This window comes from Arachis hypogaea, chromosome 6 (genome assembly GCF_003086295.3).
Source record: "Arachis hypogaea cultivar Tifrunner chromosome 6, arahy.Tifrunner.gnm2.J5K5, whole genome shotgun sequence".
Taxonomy (NCBI): domain Eukaryota; kingdom Viridiplantae; phylum Streptophyta; class Magnoliopsida; order Fabales; family Fabaceae; genus Arachis; species Arachis hypogaea.
In genome coordinates, this window is record NC_092041.1 from 95253897 (window position 1) to 95271441 (window position 17545).

The 17545-nt window shown below is 27.4% G+C and overlaps 1 pseudogene; it reads right to left on the bottom strand.

Annotated features, from left to right (window-relative positions):
* Window positions 1–208: 208 nt before the first annotated feature.
* LOC112697024 (nucleoside-triphosphatase-like) lies at window positions 209–3953 on the bottom strand (annotated as a pseudogene).
* Between the last annotated feature and the right edge of the window lie 13592 nt (window positions 3954–17545).

Here is a 17545-nt window from a genome sequence, read left to right on the forward strand (position 1 = left end):
GAATCAAAGGTGAATTGAACTTAGCTAATTTAAGGACTAGAAAGCATGTTTTCACATCTAAGCACAAATTAGAAGACAATCACAAAATTATGCTATTTCATTGAATAAATGTAGGTAAAAGGTCATAAAATTCCCTAAAATCAATACAAGATAAACCGTACAAATGGGGTTTATCAAGTATCATCGTAAAATAAGTATACATCCGAAATAAATAAAAAATTCTAGACTTGTTTTAAAATAGAATATTTATTTCATAATCTTTACCAAAATTATGAGCTAACACATACACACAACAATACATTATAGCAAACTTGTTTTTTTATATAGAAGTTCATGACTTTTATTTAATACAGAAAGCATAGGCGTCAATGTGTCACATCCCTACTTCCTAGTTACCGTAGAAGTTTAAATGAAATACATTAATCGCTCAAATTTAGGTAATGAAGATATGGCTTCTATGGCACTGCCTAGTGGCCAGGTCGCATCTACTGAAGCATCTTCATATTCAATTTGCTTTGTAACTGTAATCTCTTGCCATGGATGTATTCCTGCCAAGAAATGAAATTATCATCAAATATTGGAACATAAAATATATAATGTTTCGTACAATGGTAAATTATAGTAATATTTGCTTATGCTAAACATTTTTAAGTAATGTTAGAAAACCAATACTATAATAGCCAATTTCAACAATATAAAATAGTATGTTATTAAATAAATTTTGGATTTTTTTTACTTGAGTTTCGTATGTTCTTATTTTTAAGAGTTTTAGATTTTTTTTTATGTTGAATATTAGCTGTAATATTAACTATGTAATGTTAGTGGTATAATATTAGTTCTTACAACTTTCTCTAGATATTATTAAATAGAATAAATGATCAAATTTGTTTTTAAAAAATTACTAGTTTTTTAGATTGGTCTCTGAAAATGTTTTTTTAATTAAATTCGTCTTTCAAAATTTTAAGTTAATTACAATAATTTTTTTGTCATTCTTTTTGTTGATAACATCAAAATTTAATGTAGCACATTAAATGACACTATAATACACTTTAAGAGTTCTAATTGACTGTTAATACATAAGTTTATAAAATTACATCAAATTAAAACATAATGGAGGGGAACCTTGAGGTTTTGAAATTTTTCGATTTGATCTAATTTCATAAATTTATTATGTTAGCCGCTAATTAGAACCGTCACATGTGTCTGTTATGGTGTCACTTACATAGTGTTTGGTGGAGAGACAGAGACGGAAAAATTGAGACTGAGAGACAGAGACTAAAAGACAGAGATTGAAATAAATCTCAGTATTCTGTTTGGTGCAAAGTAGGAGACAGAAATTAAAACAAAAATGAAATTTTAATTTAATTTGTACAAAGGATAAAATTAGAACTAATTAATTGAAATGAATGTATTTTAGGTATAAAATGTTATTAAAGTTTCAGTTTCTATCTCTAAAAATTTTAGTCCCTTGTGTCTCCACTTTTTGGAAGCACTGAAATACTAAAATTTTGGAGACAGAGACATAAATTTTAGTATCAGTCTCTAAACTAACAAACATGATACTGAGTTTTAGTCTTTCAATCTCTGTCTCAGTACCTCAAAACAAACACTACTTTAATATACTATATCAACAAATTTTGATACAATTAATAACAAAAGTGACATAAAAGAATAATATGATTAATTAACTTAAAATCTTTGAATGATAAATTTAATTAAAAAAAATTTCAAAAACCAACTTAAAAAATAAATGATCTTTCAATAATTAATTTCATCCTTTATTCTTATTAAATATGAGACACCTTCATTTAAAATGTGCATTGGCTAATTAACTTAGATCACTTTGCTGACATGTGGCAAAGCCTCCTACCACTAATAGATCAGTATAAAAGTTAGATACTATTTTTTAAATAGAGGAGTGTTACGGAGTGAGCAACTTTTGTGATTTGTAACTATCAAGTAATTATTAATAATATTTTTGATGGTATGAGATTTCATTCAATAGTGTGTGATTACTTAATTTTCTTTTACTAATTATATACTGATCAGAATTTAATAAAATTATTAGTCTCCTAGACTTTTCCTTTTAAATATCATAACAATCACCTAAAAATATTTTGAGATTCTAATATAAAGACATAATGATATAAATGATCGAATTCGGTCAGAGTTAGTTGCTTGTCGGTTTTCTAACTTAGTTAAATAGAATCTAGTAACCATATTAATTAACTTACCAAATCCCTCAACGAGCAATGTATATTGGTAGGTGAGATCCATGCAGACATAGGGAAGTTTGGCATTGGTCGTAATAGGATAAATAGATGCAGCATCTTCATATTTTGTATTACATGCTTTCTTAGCCGCAACTTTGTAATCCAACGGAATAACTTCGGAATTGGATTTATTCAGATCAACTATACCCGTCTACAAGAATGATAGTTTGCATATGATAATCAACAATAAATGAGATATTTATGTAGATGAGAGTATTTAGACAATTGAAAGAGGAAGAGAAAGAGAGAAAAATAGCATTTTGATTTTTATTTTGTTGAGAAAATATTTGTATTGGTCTCTAATAAACTTCAAATAGAACACTTTGATTTTTAATAAATTTTTATTAATTACTATAAAAAAATACAAAAAAGTACTCTCATTTTTAAAGAGAATTTGTAATATGTGCGATAGATGAATAAATAAATTCTTAACCCAACTTTATTACCTACCTCTGATGCCGTATAAAAGAAAGACGTAGCAACATAGAGATTTTTTTTGTCCACTGCCACCTCCACCATTCCATATTCCACCAAAAGTGCAATCTTTATTATATGGACATGTTGTTTCTAATTTGAGGGCCTCACGAACTATATGCCTACATTTTTCAAAGCTGGACCCTGAACTTGGTGCATATGCCCTATACTCATTTCCTAAGTATGCGTATGTCCCTTCAAAAGGATTCCGAAAACAATAATTTCTTGCATATCATCATTCCACTAAACAAATAATAATAATAATAATAATAATAATAATAATAATAATAATAATAAACCTAGACACTGAACAAAAAATTTTGCTAAGACAGAATCTTTCAAACAATATAACATTATTTGGTCACATTTTAAAACTATGAATAGGTAAAAAAAACTGTGATCTTTGCTCTAATTACTGTTTTTGAACAAATGTCATAGTTTTCACTTATCAGCCGAGGTCAATACCAATATGACCATAGCTCAATAGTCACGATTTTTTAAACAAAGATTACGGTTCTTTTCTTACAAAATAAAAAATCTAATCATTGATCAACGACCACGGTTTATAACCATTGCCTTAGCTTGGTTAAAGTGCACATGATAAGCAAGAAAGTTGTATATACAATATATTACCATTAAAGCCCGCTAAAACGCAAGGGTTAGCAGAATTATGAGTGATATTCAGAATCTCAGCACGAGCAGCATCACTACCATAGTGCAAGTAGCTGAAATTAAAGAAATATTTTTAAACCAATAAATGCATTAGCCACAATATTACAAACTAAAAAAATCTTATATTTAAAAATATTTTTCTAAATATACAAAGAAAAGTTTTTCATTTTCTCTTAACCAATTTGAGTTGATCGAGTGATTAACTCACTCATCCGTTTAAATAAGTGTCAAAAATTCAAATTCTACCTAATACATACAATAATATATTGGTAGCCTTTTACCAGTCGAGCTGAAAATATTCGAAGAGAGGAATAAAAAGAAAACGTGCCTGTGAACATAGAGGTTATATTCAGTTCCTTTAAGAATGACATTTTTTATGTATGGGTCCTGTCCATCTGGTGGTAATGGTGCATTTTGAGCTGTGTCCTTTGAAACCGCATATGCCATTTGAATTGATGCACCTCCAAGATCAACCACTCCTACCGTTCTTGAATACTCGTTCCCCAAGTTTCCCAATAGATAGTTAAGTGTCACCTATACATGCATCAAAACTTAGATTCAAATCATACCTATTAACTATTAACAAATGCTTTATAGTATTTTTTATTACAAAAACATTCTATAGAAAAAATAAAAACTAACAAAAATTTTAAGTATTATATATTTATTAGACAATTTATATAAATAAAATAAGTAGACCTTAAAATAAGTACAGTTTTACGTAAACTGTTAGAGTCTCCATAAATTACGTATATCAACATTTTTTTATAAACCGTTGTAACCAATAGTAATTTATGCATTATTTGAATATTTCAGAAACCGATATGGCCTTTAGTCATTTCTATTTCAAAAAAAGTTATAATTGGATAAATTCTAAACTAATTCATTTTAATTATGTAACTTGTTCTAATTAATGACCTCTAGAATTTTTTTTTCAAAAGTTGTAACCATTTAATTGGATAAAATAAAATAAAAATTATTTTTATTAATAAATACAAGATATAATAATAATAATAATAATAATAATAATAATAATAATAATAATAATCTATAGTAAAAGTATTTCTAAAATTTAAAATGGCTAAATAAACATCAATATAAAATAAATTAGAAATTATTCAAATATAAACTTATATTAGATATTCAATTTTTAAAATATAATTAAGCTAATTAATTTGAAAAACCAAAAATATAAGCACATGCTTGATTATTTACCAAATATAAAGTAGTGTCAGTTTGTTCATACTTTTGATATAAAAGAAAAAAAGAAAGAAAGAGAGAAGCAACCTCCTCTTTAATAAATATTAATTATCGAAATATATAATTTAGCAATTTAAAAAAATACACATATCTTGTTTACTGTGTAAACAAAATATATTTATAATTATCTCATTTACAATATAAATGAGATATATATTTATAAATATAAAATATAATTTTTAAAAATAATAAAAATATTAATAATTTAAATTGGATCAAATTCTTAAAAATAAAACGTTTTAAATAATAGACAAAATGAATAATTTTAAATAATAAAAAAAATAGACAATTTTAAAATATCAGGAAAAATAAATCGTTTTAACTTACTGATTAATGGATCACTGAACGTATCACACTGCTCATTTAAAATTCGTACATTATTTCTTTTTTATAAACCAATCCATTTAAATTAGTATTAAAAAAATATAAAATATAAAAAATTAAAAAAAGATTCAGACCCATGAGTATATAATTCGATAATAAATATATAATTTGATATTGATAAAAGTACCTATTATTATATTATATTTAAATTTAGTTATGTGTGTTAGTATTATGGTAACTACTTCAATAAAGATGCTAAAATTATATTTTATAATGATTTTTATTTAAAAAATATAACTTATTTGTTTGACCACATTTTAAATAAAAGTAACACTTTTATAATATATGAAAATCAAGTTCTACAATTTATTATCCAATAATTAAAATAAAATATCTTTACATGATGATAATGATAGAATCTTCGTTAGAGTAGCCACCTAGTATTATTATAGCGTTGAGGCAAATCATTGGTTTGGAGATTTTTTATTTTAATAAATAAAATAATTATAATAATTAATAAAATAAATAATTTAAAAATTATTTATCGAAATAAATATATCTCTTATCTTGTTTATACTATAAACAAGATAAGACACGTTAGTCTAACACGTGTATATTACTAATATAAACCAGATATGTGTAAAATTATCTCTTTTACCATGTAAACGAGATATAAGAAGACAAATTTTCAGGTACTATAAAAAGATGTGTAATTTTTGACATGCATTAATATACATAACTATGTATACAGTGTTACTGGTTATTATTGCTTTGTTTTTATGAAAAAAACAAGACAAAAAATATAAAATATATGTAAAAAATGTCAAAAATTACATATTTTTTTGTAATAGTTGAAAATTTGTCTTCTTAAATCTCGTTTACAGACTAATGTGCACAGTATAAACAAAATAAAAAATATATTTATTTTGATAAATATTTTTTAAATTATTTATTTCAATAATTATTATAATTATTTTATTTATTAAAATAAAAAATCCATTGGTTTAGTGGTGGGGAAAAACTCACACGTTATTTAAATTACAGGAAGTGAATGGCGTATTGGCGTGTGGAGGAAGCTGACGAAGGTGCAGTGAAAGAAGCGTGAGGTGAGTTAAGTTGACGACGAAATCTAAAGACAAATAATATTATGACATTTAAATGATTGTTGTAACATTTATTTTTTATTTTTTCAAATTCATCGACAATTAATTTATTTTTTTAAATTTAAATTAATCTAATTTAATCTATTTTTTATGTGTTTTTTATTATTAGTTTAAATGGATTGATTTTTTAAAAAATAATATGTCGGTTTTTAAATTGGCAGTTTTAGATTATGCGATACGTCCAGTTGTCCATTAATCAATTAAGTCAGGTTTAATTATTTTGTTGGTCTCTATAATTTCGCAAAATTTTTAATTAGGTTCCTATATTTTTTTCCTTTTAATTGAGTTCTTGCGCTAATTTTTTTTTAATTTGATTTCTACATTTTTTTTCTTTTTATTTAGGTCCCTATACCAATTCTTTTTTTAGTTAGGTCTCTATAAAATTAAGTCAATTACTATTAAGAGGAACTTAATTGAAAAAAAATTAATGCAGAGACTCAATTAAAAAGGAAAAAAAGTATAAAGACCTAATTTAAAATTTATGAAACTATAAGGATCAATAGAGTAATTAAACTATATATTAAGTTAAAATCTCTTATCTCTCTTATCTTTCTCTTACTTTGAAACTGCTCATCTTCGATTTTTTCTATTATTTAAAATCGTTTATCTTTTTTATTATTTGAAGTGTTTCATTTTTAAGAGTTTAGTCCAATTTAAATTATTAATATTTTTATTATTTTTAAGAATTATATTTTTATATTTATCAATACACATATCTCGTTACAGCGTAAACAAAATACACTCATAATTATTTCGTTTACAAAAATAAATCAATATAATATAAATTAGTAAATGCACTACAAATTACATATTTCCGTAATTAAAAAAATTAAATTACTTATTTAAAAAAATTCCCATCTCTTTGTTATTAATTGGATCATACATACTATTAATTCACCAATTATTTTGACATCTTTTAATAGTATTATTTATTAAATTAGGTAATCATCTACTACTGATTTAATTTTTAGACAAAAATTCGATTCAACATTATTGTTGGCCGTGTAGCAAATTCTTGCCTACTTTTATTGTAATCTTTAATCTAGTATGCATAAGATTTACCTTTGACTTGATGAATTAGATTTCAAATTAAGAGAGTCTATTTTGAGATCGAAGATGCAAAAATCAGAGATAGAGATTGATACCCCAAGCCTAAGGGGTGTTTTGGGTTGGAATTGAGGTGGAATAATATTTTGTGCTTCGTCTAAGAGTGGAATCAGAGATTCTGCTGCTTCTTCTGGATTATCTGCATATGCACTCAAACCGGGTTTGATCTACACCACACAGTACAATGTTTATTAATTCATAAAGTAATTAGAGAAATATAATAACAGTTCTCAAATTCCAAACATAAGGATTAATAACTGTTTTCTTTTAAATTATTTTAGAATAATACTAGAAAATCAATACTATACTAATCAAATTCAACTAATATTATAGCAGACGGTTAAACAAGTCAAATACGAAGCCCAAAAAAGATGAGCTGAGCTTTTGTGGTCTGTGGAGATCGGATTTTCTGATATTTCTTTCGACTGAGTTTTGAATATTGTTATTTTTATAATTCAATTAGATATTTTTTAAAAATTTATAATATTTAATTTTTTATTACAATAATTAAAAAAATAAAACAAATATATTTAAATAAATTTAATATTTTTTAAAATTAAATACATATTTAAAATACATACTAAATAAAACTAAAATTTAAAATTTAAAATTTCTGTTTCAGTTTTATTATTTTTAATTATTAACAGATTATCACTTAAATACACTTCCAAAAATATAAAATTAATAAAATTGAAGATTTTAATTCGTTCATGTGATTATTCGTCTGTGCTGCCGTCCTCTTCGGCGCCACCGCGCCATCTCTATAGTACTGTTCGTTCGCTTTGCCGTTCCTTTGCAACGCCGTTGTCCGCCTCGTCGTCCTTAGTATCGCCTTCCTCCTCGCCGCTCAGTCCGCAACCTCACTTCGTCCTACTCCTCGTCGCGTTAGCCGTCTTTAGTGTCGTTAATTCTTTTTCGTCGGACGTGGACCTCAGGTATTTTAGATGTGTTTAAGAGAAAGCGATTTATAGTTAACCGTATGTATCTGTTTAGTTATTTAATCACATTGATTTTGCATGCTATGTATAACATCCTAATTTGTATTGGAGAATGGTTTAAGTAGAAGAACAACTTAAAAAATCATAATTCTCAAATTGTCAACATTGTTATATTTACAATTACGGCCACTGCAAGAGTTTAAATTTTTTATTTATGATTTTAAATGTGTTTTAGAAATATTTTGTGTTTCACTTTATAATTTTAGATATGTTACAATTATTTTTTAATGTTTAAATTTAAATTTTAGATTTATGATTTTGGATGTGTTTCAAAAATATTTTTTGTATAAGTTAATAATTTTAGATGTGTTACAATTGAAAAAGAAATTATTGCCATTATAAGAAAGAAGTGGAGAACGAGATAAAAAGATAAAAGAAAAAAGAAAATCGTGTTATAAAGAGAGAAAAAACATAAAAAAAAGAAGAAAATAATAACAAATTATAAAGTGAATAAGAAGTTAACAAATTTTAATTTTTAAAATTTAAATTAATTTTAACTATAAATGTGTATCTAAAAAATAAAAATATATTTTAATTAAAAAATAATTAAATAATATTAAAGATCGACAAAACCTGAATTTTATTATACAAATCACATTTTCCTTATTTTTAAGAATCTTAGAATATTTTTTCCTTGCGAATGCATACTACAACATTGGCTCTGCAATGTTAACTTTTAAGACTTTCTCTTACTTTTGTATATTTAATTATTTATTTGATTTACTATCATGGTGAAAAATTGTTAAGTTTCACTTTTCAAGCAGTAAAAGTAAGATTTTTCTAAAAACTAAATCAATCATTGAACTGTTAGAAATAAAATTTAAAATTTAAAAATTCAATCAAAGTTTAATAAAAATTAAATTAAATATAATAAAATAATATATTTATATATATAAAATATATTTTTTAAAAAAATAACTTTTCGTATTTTATTATTTTGAATTGAGTAACCACTAAAAATCGCACCGATTTTTTTGACTGATTATTTAGATTTTTAACTAGTTTTTTATATATCAATTAATTTTTTATTCAGAACTATGAGTGGAAGATACATAGATAGATATATATAGAGAGAGAAAGAGAGCGCGTGAGAGAGAAAAAAGTTATCTTATTGTTTAGGAAAATGATCTTTCTATCTTATGTGCACTTCTTTTCTTTTGTATATAAAATAAGAACATACAAAAAAATATAATACATAAGAAAATAGAGCATATAATATTACTACTTATTAATACTTATGTAATATATATGACTGTTATTACTCAACTTGCACCAACAAAATAGTGTAATAAATTTCTTAATTTTAAACTTCGGGAGAAGAAAAAAGAGAAAGAAGAAAAACACAATGAAATTTAGTCATCACTACCTTCTTATAAAACTCAATTTCATTGCCAATATGAAGGAGGTTGAGATTCTGGTCAAAATGGAAGACATGAACACGAGATCCAGAGCTGCCAGCATCAAATATGACAGCATAAGAAGTAACATTATTATTATTATTATCATTGGATTTCTGTTTTGCTAGTATCTTACGATGAGTAAAGAAAATGTTGTTAATCCTCAGGGATTGAGAGGAACAGAATGATGGCATCAATAAGAATAAAAATGTGAAGAGGCTTTTGAGATCCATCTTTGATGAAATATAATTTCAATTTGCACTCTCATGCGGTAGTCTCTACCTCTATATATATATAGCTCGAGTAACTTAGCTTCCACGTGCGAATATATATATATATATATATATATATATATATATATATATATATATATATATATATATATATATATATAGTGGTGCCATTGTTCTATATTAAATAAGAGGGAATAATAATAATTACAAAAAAAAAGTTGATCATGTAAATCTAAAGTTTAGACGTATAATTTTTAATCTTTTAATTTTTTTAAACGTGAAAAGATTTTGTTAGTTTATTATTGACTAAATTTTTTTAAACGTGAAAAGACTGGCCTGGTTTCTATCATATCAGGATCGGAGTACAATGGTTTTCCACAAACACAAATAATCAAATATTAGAAGTTAACATTTTTTTTCTTTCATTTATCTTATATTATATTTGAGTCTCTTGTAAGTTCAAATTAAAAATAAATTATTAAATTTATATTTTTTATACTCAACATCAAAGTTCGAAAAATCAAAACGGTATTAAACTAATAAAACTAAAATTTAAAAGTTTAAAGATTCAATTAAAATTGAGTTGATAAAATAATATATTTATATATAAAATATTTTTTTTTAAAATATTTTTTTATTTATTATTTTAAATAAAAATTAAATCATGTGAATTAATTTATTAATTTTTGACCAATTTGTATATAAATATAGTCAGCTCAAAAACTAATTAATTGAGTTTTTTCAAGTTCAACTTCAACCCATTTAATATATGAGTAGCGTTAGATTCGACTCACAAATTCATAAACTCGGTTTGTCAAATTATTAATAAATCGAATTTAAACTAACTTAACTCATTTCAAACTCTAGGCATAATATCTAAATTTTGTTATCATGTGAAATATTGATGTTTCTTATAAGTAAAAGTTACTCTTCAATATGTTTATGTTCAATATATATCCGTTTTAGATTTTAAGAATAATTTCATCAAATAATATTTATATGACTTATGTCTATTAAAAAAATTTAATTTATTTAACAAATAGATCTTATTTATTTTAGATAAAATATATTCTAATAAATGCCCAGGCCAGTTACAAATAATAAATATAATGAATAAAAACAAAATCATAAAGGCTAATATATATAAATGGGGGATGGTTATACTCAGATTCTGTTTTTATTTTATATAAATTATTACAGGTATAGAATTTTACCGATTTGTAAAAATGAATCATAATATAAACTGTGACAGAATGTGTAATTTATGGAAAAACAAAATCAACTTGTAAATCATGTCAGAATGCAGGAATTTATGCATAAAATTTAACGTAATGGTTTATGAATGAAAATTGTTTTATAAATACGGATTCAACGTAGTTATGAGGATAAGTCATATGAACAATAATATAAATAGTCTCTAATATTACATTAATGTCTTAAATCTATTATAAAATATAAATTATATAAATATCATTAAAATATTGTATGTACATTAAAGTGGGTTAATGACAAAAAAATATATAAGATATGTAAATTTTTTTAATTTAATAATTTAATAATATATTTTAAATTTACACATTTAAATATTATTAATTAATTAATGATAAAAAATAATAAATTTTACTTATTTTTTAATATTTTTTAATATATATAAATCACTAAAAAATAAAAAAATTATTAAATTTTTTTAATTAATGAATACTCATTAAAAGATTTCATTAAATCTTTTTAATTAACAAATACTCATTAGTAGATTTAATTAATGAGTATTTATTAAATTTTTTTAATTAACGAGTGTTTTTTATTATAATATGCTTGCTCAAAAGATTTAATACTTCACTTGAGGAATACTAGAAGATATATAAGTAAAATTTATTATTTTTTATTATTAATTAGCTAATAATATTAAAAAGTGTGAACTTAAAATATATTATTGAATTATTAAATTAAAAGAATTTATATAATTTATATTTTTTTTGTCATTATTGTGAATTCCACTCTAATAAACGTTCAAAGTTTTGATGATATTTATATAACTTATTTTCATGGTAAATCGAATTCATGGAATTGACGAGCATCGTCAATTTACTTTGGCTTTATCAAATCTCTAAATTAAAGCAAATAGCTTTGAATTATATCACAAATACTTTTTATTGATAAATCAAATTAAATTATTTTACTTTATCGCTGCACATACTAAATCGAATTTAATAGATTCAATTTATATAAAATAGTGTAAATTAAATTTATTTACTTCGATTTACATAATTATATGACCTTAAAATGAAACATGCATATAAACTTCTTGAATTTATGATATTAGGATAATATTAAAAGTCATTTATTTTGTTCATGTGCATTACTTCGATTATAATGTAGAGTGGTCAAATAGCGCAAGTAATTTTTTTTATAAATAAAATAAATCATATTTTTATATTCTATTGCATATTTTTTTATATTACAAACGAAATAGGTAATATGTGCAAATGCGACTTTTTATTTATTTCATTTGCAAATAAAATATAAAAAAAATTATTACTTATTTTATTTATACAGTATAATTTTTTATTCCTACTATAAAAAAGAGGTGTAATATAGCATAAAAATATAAATACTTCTACCTTTACATATATTAGTAATTATTATAAATCATATTTTATTCATTAAAAAAAATTCCGACAAGCAAGGACCAGTTTAGGTATGGACGAAGCAGTGTAATTGAATTGAGCCCATACCGATAAGCATCATACCTTCCATTATTGGATCACATAAATCAATCTTTTCAGCAACATATATTTATTACATTATTTTCTTGTTTCTTCCATATTCCCAAATTGACTCAATGTAAATTATTCAAATTTTCATAGAGCTTTTTGTATGATGATTTGTTCATGTTCCCACAAATATATAAAGGTTTAATTACTCTCTATAGTTTTAAATTTTTAATTAAGGTTTTTTACTTTTTTTTTTAATTGAGTTTTTGTACTAAATTTTGTTTTAATTGGGTCTTTACATTTTTTTTATTTTATTCGGGTTCTTATACTAATTTTTTTTTAATTGGTCCTTATAAAATTAAGTCAATTACTATCAAAAGGGACGTAATTGAAAAAAAAATTAGTGTAGGGACCCAATTAAAAGGAAAAAAAAAGTATAGGAACCTAATTGAAAATTTTGCAAAATTATAGGGACCAACAGAATAATTAAACGATATATAAATGCCAATAGTAATACAAATATTCTCCACATATAAGTCATTATTCTATATATGTCAATATAAATCTCTTTAACCTAATTCACTTCATGTGTCACTATCTAACCATAAAAAAAGAAGTAAAAAAAATAGAGTCACTAACCTGAAGCGGACGACAGCGTAGTGGTAGGAGAGGAGATCGGTGCAGTGAAAATAGTGGCGGTAACAACAATTGGTGGTAGAGAAAAGAAGTGTTAGGGTTTGAGCAAAAATAGGGAAAAAATGGAAAAAAGAAGGGAAGAAGAGATACCTGGATGAAGGAGGAAGGGAGGCAATGCGGCTAACGAAGGCAAGCGGTGGCAGCGGCTGCAACTTGGCAAAGATAGGGAGCAGTGGCGCAAAGCACTGGAGGTGTAACACCCTACCACACAGAGTCTTATGCTTAAGTCATAAAGCTGAGGTGGCAAGGTATTACGACCTTTTTACTCGAAACGTCCATCTCCTTTCATTTAAAACTAACTTAGGTTGTAAGACATGACTTTGTTTTAGAAGCGTGTTTCAGAAGTTACGAAATATGGAGTACGTCGAATAAGTTCGAAAGATATGGAAGAAAAACTATTTGGTATGCCACAGACCATCAATATTCTCCAAAAATTGAAATGGGACAACTTAGCGGGGTTTAACTTCTTATTTTTTATTGTTTATCCGATTCCAGTTTGTTGAAGTAATCTTAATTCGGCTTTTTCGTCATCTCAGTGCAGAACCTTCAATAATTGCAGCATTCTGATTGGCTTCTGGTGGTCATTCTTTACTTCCCCATGTGTCAAACACGCAGTTACATGCATCGCCACTTTGTTCCTCATCCCTGGCCGCTCAAAAGTGTCTTCTTTGATTCGTGGTACGTTTTATTAAGTTTAGGGCCAATTCGAAAATCCTCTCTCGTAAGCTTTGGACAATAGTTTCTCGTCTCAACTTCCGATTTCGACACATAACTCTCTCTTGGTATCTTCTTGATTCAATAGGCTTCAATACTCTTAGTAGCTCCTCATCACCATTATTGTGCTCTCTAAGTCCTCGACTTTACGATCTCTATTTTGGCATTAGGCATGTAAATCTCTTCTTAATTCCTTTTTGTCTACCAGACTTCGATATCTTTGGTATCTCTCTATCGTCCTGTTACACTTCTTGGATATCGTCTTTGCCACGTTTTAAGGCTATAATAGATTTAGTTTGACTCCTTCAGCTACACCTTCAATACCCAACTTAGGATTCCAAGTTACCTAGCATTCCTCTGAAACTTCTTGCTCAAGGCATCCGTCACCACTTCACAATGTTGTATTCGCACGCATCCTAAATCCCTCTGGTAATGCATCGCACTAATTCCGAGTAGTTAATTAAGTTTGGGTATCCTGACTACTGGAATTGAGGTTAATCCTTCTCTCGGAGTTCGAAAGCTCTCTTCGTATTCAAGTATCTATTTACCCGGTGTACTCTAGCGTGTTAACCTAATCGGCTAATCATAGGCTTTGTTGTCGTCAAGAGTTTAAAGCTCCAGAAATCTTCTTGATGGCGCACGCTTACATGCTTCATTTTCCGCGTCCAACAGTTTTGCTCTTAAGGAATCAACATCTCAATAGCTGCAGCTAGGATTCATACGTAATACTAATATAGGCTCGAGTTAATTTTCAAGAAGACATTAAGCTTGAAAAACGAATGAATAATACAAATGGTGTTCGTGATAAGTCAGAAAGAAAATCTTATATATGGTTAAACAGGATTATACTGAAATAGTGGAATGCACAAGGAGAGGAACCTAGGTGCATTTCAAGAAAAGAGTTCAAATTAAGGACCTTTGGTAGAAACAACATAGTGTATAGAGTCAAAGAAGTCTCAGCTGATTCTGAAGAACATGTTTTGCGAATAAGGCCAACTCTAGCCACAGCGAGCACACAAGATTCAAGGATTACGCGTTTATATCAAGACAAGCTTAGACCCATCTTAGAAGAAACAAGACTCATGTGCATAAGGAGTAAAATTAGAAAGGTAATCAAGCTATTTAGGAAGAGCTCTGGATAGAATTTCAATGTAGGTTTCAAAAGAAAGATTAGATCGAGTCGCAAAAGTTCGTTGGCACCCTCTCTCTGCATAAGGCTTCCTGCCATTCTTTTCCTTCTTCTCCGGCATAACCGACACTTCCCACAAAGAAATAATTGGTTAGATGATTCCTTCTCTAGTACTCCCTTCAACTCAATCCTAAGTTTTACCAATTATAATAGTGTCTTTGCTTGTGGTGCAATTGAAGTTAATCCAGCTTTCGTTACTAAGCCTATCGTAAACTCACGTTCTCTCTGAGATGGAAGTTCTAGCACACCTTCAATAATTGTCTCAGAAACTTTCTCGTATAGGGATTTGGTTTCATCTTCACTCGCCTCTTAACAATTAACAACTAAAGGTTGAATTCACTTTATTCCTCTTCCTTAAAATTTCACCGTCACTGGATTTCAAACAATAACTCTGCATAACTCTTCAACATTTCCAATTCCTTAGGTATAATCCCGCCTGTTTCCACCATGTCACTCTGGTTCTTATCCTTCACGAACCTAGCCAGTCCTCTAGGTTATCAGAATATTACTCCACCTCCACAACTAATAATCTTCGACTAACCATCCACTTAGACTTTATGATGACCAAAAACTTACCATGCATCACGAATGAATATTGCATACTAATGGTATGCAAGGAAATGGTGTGCAAGGTAGTCAGAAGTTCAACTGCTATTTTCTATTTACCTCTGGTATGAGAATCAAACTTAACTATGTCATGGCTCCTCCTATGTGGACAATCCCAAGATATATGCCCTGGCTTCCCGCACTGGTAGCATACGCTTAGCCCGGCCCGACACGATCTGGTTGAATGATACCTTTTGCATCTTGAACACTTTAAGTCTTCCGGTTGAGTACTAGCCTGCCCTTCTGAATCCTGCCCCTGATAGTTGTTGTTCCTTCGGTTATTGTTCCGGCGTTGAGAACGTGAAGTGACAACATGACCCCTCTTGAAACTTTATGTCCAGATGTTCAGATCGTAATAAGCTTTCTAACAAACCAAAAGTCGCAATTTTCTGATTTAACTAGCCTCAGGAACAGAGGAGAAATGCTTACTGCTCTACAGTGGTTAGAAACCAGAAAATAGCAGCAGCATACGATATCTAAAATTCCATATAAAATTCAAATTAAATCCAATTGCCTTCAAAATTAAAATGATTCAACTTAACATATCCAGGTTTCTTTTTCAATTAGTTTCAGGTCAAAATCATTTTTAATGAAGCGTAAGACATGACTTTGTTTTAGAAGCGTGTTTCAGAAGTTACGAAATATGGAGTACATCGAATAGGTTTGAAAGATATGGAAGAAAAACTATTTGGTATGCCACAGACCATCAATATTCTCCAAAAATTGAAATGGGATAACTTAGCGAGGTTTAACTTCTTAGTTTTGATTGTTTATCCAATTCCAGTTTGTTGAAGTAACTTAATTTGGCTTTTTCGTTATCTCAGTGCAGAACCTTCAATAGTTGCAGCATTCTGATTGGCTTCTGGTGGTCATTCTTTACTTCCCCATGTGTCAAACACGTAGTTACATGCATCGCCACTTTGTTCCTCATCCCTGGCCATCTAAAAGTGTCTTCTTTGATTCGTGGTACGTTTTAAAGGAAGATTGAAGCTGAACCTAAGGAGAAATTGGAAGAAGAAACCCTAAATCTAGAGAGAGGAGAGAGCCTCTCTCTCTAGAAACCTACATCTAAACCTAAAATTGTGTGAATGAAAGTGTGAATGATTCAATAATTCCTCGAACTTCACTCTGCAGCCTCTAATCTGTGTTTTCGGGCTTGAAACTAGGTCCAAATCAGCCCAAAAATTGCCCCCAGCATTTTCTGTTTAATGCAGCACGTGACGCGTTGCTTGAACAAATTTCTGGTCATGTGTACGCATCATCCACGCGTATGCATCGCTTGCTTGCTGCACTGGTCACGCATACGCGTCGCCCACGCGTGCGCATTGCTGCCAGATTATGAAATACTTGATTTTTTGTGTTCCTTCCACTTTTGCATGTTTCTTTTTCATCCTCTAAGCCATTCCTGCCCTATAAATCCTGAAAATACTTAACAAACATATCACAGCATCGAATGGTAATAAGAAATAATTAAAATTGGAAAATTTAAGGACAAAGAAGCATGTTTTCAATCATAGCATAAAAGCAGGAAGGAAAATATAAAACATGCGAATTATATAAGAATAATGGATAAAATCCACTCAATTCAATACAAAATAAACCATAAAATAGTAGTTTATCAATCTCTCCACACTTAAATATTAGCATGTCTTCATGCTACGCTCAAGAGAGGCTATAAAGGAGGTGAAGAGGAATGGTAGAAATTATGAAATGCAAACTTTTAAA